The following is a 4,827-nucleotide window of genomic DNA, read 5'->3' as shown; positions in this document are numbered from 1 at the left end:
AAGAAGATAAAAATGGAATTGCATTCTAATTTTTTTCGTTAAAATTAATTTAACCAAATTTCATAGTTTAAAGGCATATAATTCAACTATGGAGATGTAACAGTGGCATACAGTTTCTGAACTGCTTTGACTAGTAGAGAAGATATATTTATTAATTCCATTTTTATTTTACTTATTTAGTCTTTAGGCTATGTAACAGTAAGAAAAAAAACAATATATAACAAACAATGGCATTCTCATCTCAAGGCACAAGCACTTCCTATTTTCATTCCCAACGGGGTTGTTGCTGAAGCAAGTTTTAGGTCAACAGTCTTTAATGTGTTTTTACTTCTTTTGAAATCAAACCATAGGAGTTTTTAAAAATAAAATGAGAAGTATAAAGAAATAAATCATATACAAAATTATGGGTTAGACATCAAGCTCAAATGTTAACTAAGACAGAATGAGAAAATCAGTTCTCCCCGGAGATTAAGTAAGATGAGAAGAATGTACCAGAACTAGAAGGATGGTGGAGACAGGCTTTGTCCTGCTTGGTTTTAGGTATTTAACAAACGTGCCTTGACTGCTATGTGCCAGACATTGATCTATATACTTTAGAATATTAATCCACCTTTATAGCAACCAGTGAGGAGGTTTAGATATTATTATTTCACCCATTTTTAGATGAGAAAAGGAAAGCCATAGAGATTAGGAGACTTTCTTCAAGTCAAATGCTTAGTAAGTGGTAAGTGACGGGGCAGGGATCAAATCCCAGGTGTCTGGCTTCAGAATTGTCTCAGCCACTGTGCCACTCTCCCTCAGTATCCCTTTATAAAATCACTGACTGGGCACAGAAAATTTGCCTGGGTATGGGATTTACAGATTTTTTCTCCAAGTCACTAGCAAGGCTTTTCATTTTTGTTTCTGTTAAAACACGTGCTTTGAATGAAGAGACCTCCCCAAACAGGCTTTGTGTGAGCAACATGGCTGTTTATTCACCTGGGTGCAGGTGGGCTAAGGCCAAAATGGGCATTAGCGAAGGGCGGTGGGATAGGAGTTGGTTTTACAGGTTGGGGCAAATATTTTGGGGATGGGGCAGGGGTGTTACGGGGTAAGATCAGTTACAGTGGTGGGGGTAGGGGCAAGGAATATACATTACTATAAGTTCAGTTACAATGTCGGGTGGGGTAAGGCATAAGAGTAGTTAAGATGGCAGGGTGGAGTGAGTAGTATTGACATTATCATAATAACAGTTAAGATGGCAGGGTGGGGTTAGAAGCTTAATGTCCAGGGGAAGCTCCATTGGGCGATCAAGGACAATGGTCGCAGGCAGTGGTTGTGGGGGGTGTTGGGGGAGTTGTCGGGGGTGGTGGGGGGTGGGGGATGATCAGCCGAGGCAGGCAGGACTTCAGACTTTCTGGGTCCGGGCTTGCACATGGAGGCCTGACAGTTTCAGTGTCTTTTAAAATCCAATGTATTCGTTTGTTATTTTTCAAATTGTCCTTTTGTTGCCTTATCCAAGAAACATTGCCTAACCCAAGATCACAGAGACTTTCTTCTGTTTTATTGTAGAAATTTTATAGTTTAAACTTTAACATTTAGGCATATGAACCATTTTGAGTTCATGTTTATATATGATGCTAGGTATGAACCAAAGTTCATTTTTTTTGTATATCCAAAAGTCCCAGTACCATTTGTCACAAGGCTGCCCTTTCTCCACTGCACTGCCTTGGCACTTTTGTTCAAAAATCTATTGTCCGAATACATGGGGTTCAAGAAGTATTTTTATCACATTTTATAGATAGGAAGATGGAGGTGTTGGTGAAAAAAGCCAAACTCTGTAGAATATTTAAAAATACATTTATTTTAAGGCACATATGAGTGACCATTGCCTGAGGCACAGTCTCAAGAGTTCCTGAGAACACGTGTCCAAGGTGGTCGGGCTACAGCTTGGTTTTCTATATGTAGGAAGACGTAAGACATCAATCAACACATGTGAGTTATACATTGGTTCAGTCCAGAAAGGGGACACAACCCAAAGTGGAGGTCGGGGGCTTGGGGGATAGTTGGGGCTTACAGGTCATAGGTGGATTCAAAGATTTTCTGATTGGCAATTGGTTGAAAGGGTTAAGTTACTATCTAAAGATTTAGAATCAATAGAAAGGAGTGTCTGGGTTAAGACAAGGGGTTGTGGAGACCAAGGTTTTTCTTACGTAGATGAAGTCTCAAAGGCGTCCAGCCTTAGAGAAAAATAGATGGCAAATGTTTCCCATTCCTATTCCTCTTCAAAAATGTTAGACCCTCAGTTAATCTCTTCAGAATTGGGAAGGGCTGGGAGGAGAAAGATCTAGGTATGTTAACGGGATTCTATGTTTTTGTTTGTTTGTTTTAGACAGGGTCTAACTCTGTTGCCCAGGCTGGAGTGCAATGGCATTGCTCTTGGCTCATTGCAACCTCCGCCTCCCAGGTTCAAGTAATTCTCCTGCCTTAGCCTCCCACGTGTGACATGGTAATTGCCCCATAAGCTGCATACCTTGACCATACCTCATCATTCCGTGGAAACTGCTCTCTGTCACCCTAATGTGGCAGGCATGCAGTCCAAACCCACACCATCTTGGCCCCTGTAACTTGTAATAAGTAACTAAGGTCTATAATTTCCACCCTACCCAGACAATGTGTAAACTAACGCTTATCTTGACTTCTGTGGACCACTTAAGTAACAATCAGAATGTCCAAAGTCCCCTGGCCCTCGGAATGTCCGAAGCCCCTCACCCTCACCCCTGCCCAGGAGGTGATTTATGGGCATAAAATGTCTTGACACCCTCCTTTCAGGGCCACAGGTTAGAGACACGCGAGTCCTCCGTGGCTGCTGGCAATAAAGACCCTGTAATTTGGCCTAGTCTTTGTCTCAGTGGTGATTTCGTGCTCACTGGGTTACAACACACACCTGGCTAATCATTGTACTTTTAGTAGAGACAGGGTCTCATCATGTTGGCGTGGCTGGTTTTGAACTCCTGGACTCAAGTGATCTACCCGCCTCAGCCTCTCAAAGTGTTGGGATTATAGGCGTGAGCCTCCGTGCACTCGGGATATTCTTTATAGATGCAAATTTTGCCCCACAAAAGATGGCTCAGCAGGGCCATTTCAAAATATGGCTAAGAAACATATTTTGGGATAAAATATTTTGATTTCCTTCTTTGTCATGTGATGCTATGCTAGAGTTGGGTTGAAATTTGGTATCTTATTGTTAGAAAGAGTGTGTTTTGTCAGTGTCATGACTCAGTTTTAATGTTAATGTTGGTGGGTTGTACCTGAACTCTTCCTGTCATGGCCTGACCTAGTTACCTAGTTTTTCAGGTTTCTTGGGGTCCCCTTGGCTGACAGAGGGCTCCATTTTAGTCAGTTGGAGGCCTAGAATTTTGTTTTTGGTTTACAAAGACATAAGACTATTAATTAGCTCACTGAAGGTCACACAGAAACTAGACTTCCATCGGATCCCAAATCCGTTTCTTCTCCATGACTTCAGCAAGCCACTGAACTGTTTTACTGTTTCCTTAAATGTAAGATGAGAATGAGTTCCAGTCCCTACCCTGCTGTTTGACCAAGCTCATTTTTTCCCGATTTCCTACTGATGCATGTTAGACAATTCAGGCCTTGTGTCCTGTTTCTGTTGTTGTTGTTTTAACGTGAAACTCCTGTTCCCGTACTCAAGACAGAGAGGACTGAACCATAGCGGACCCTGAGCAGGAGGAATTGAGGCACCATGTAGCTTTGGCTTTTCATGTTGCCATTCTAAGAATTGACCTGAAACACCACAAATGGGTTATTCAGTGGGAGATGCTGAAGAAAGCCCTGAAAAAGGACTCCTGGAACCAAGGCTGCCAGTGAGGAGCCATCATGATGGAGACTCATACAAACGAGTAATCAGAAAAGCCCTTTTGCAGAGACATTCAAGAGAAAGGAATGGCAACTTGGAGAGATGCTGAGATGAGAAACCTCAGCTCCTGGGCCTCAGTCCTCTGTTCCAAACACTTCAGAGGCTGATAGTCAGCTGTCTCCTGTATCTTTATAATAAGTTCTCTTCAGTTTTTAGTAGGAGTTAAAGGAGTTACTGTCTTATGATGAAATGATTCCTAAGACGAAGGGTTTCTGCAGATATTAAATATGTTTAAATAAGGAAATATTTAGGTTGAGCAATATAAAATTGCAGATATGTGACCATTTTTTAATAAAAAAATTAAATAAAGAAAAGCAATGTCATCTACTTTAATCTAGCATCTATTGTGATGCTTAGCACAGTACCTGAAAGCATCAGTTCCTCACTAGCCTGGCCCTGTCAGAGCTTGTCTTCATTTGAAATGTTGGTATATTGCTCATAATGAATTTTCTGCATTCATCTTCATACAGCTAGTGCTTGACTTACGACCACGGTCGGGACTGTGGACCGGTCATAACACGATTTGGTCGTAAGTTGAGTAGGCTATATGCACAGTTGAAATGGTGCACACGGAGATGATAGTGCTGCTGGAAGCTGGTCCGCACTGTCGTACGCCCAGCTGGGCAACGTTTGCGCTGCCAGGCGTGGAGCAGTTGTGGCTAGTGATTGTGGTCGTAAAGTTGAATGGTTGTAAGTTGCATAGGTGGTAAGTCGATCAATACCTGTATTTTAATATTAACATTATTTATCTTAATGACTGAATTTTTTGGTGACCTCTCAGTTTTGCACACCAGGCAAATGACGCAGTTGCTCACCTCAGTCCTGGCCCTGATGCAAAGCTCATCATTAGCTCATTAATGGTGTATGTGTTTGTTGTGTTATTGAAGTTACTTATGGAAAATAACTGAACT

This window comes from Cebus imitator, unplaced genomic scaffold (genome assembly GCF_001604975.1).
Source record: "Cebus imitator isolate Cc_AM_T3 unplaced genomic scaffold, Cebus_imitator-1.0 Scaffold196, whole genome shotgun sequence".
NCBI classification, from domain to species: Eukaryota; Metazoa; Chordata; class Mammalia; order Primates; family Cebidae; genus Cebus; species Cebus imitator.
The sequence above is the reverse complement of the archived record's forward strand: the minus strand, read 5'-3'. Positions refer to the sequence as shown.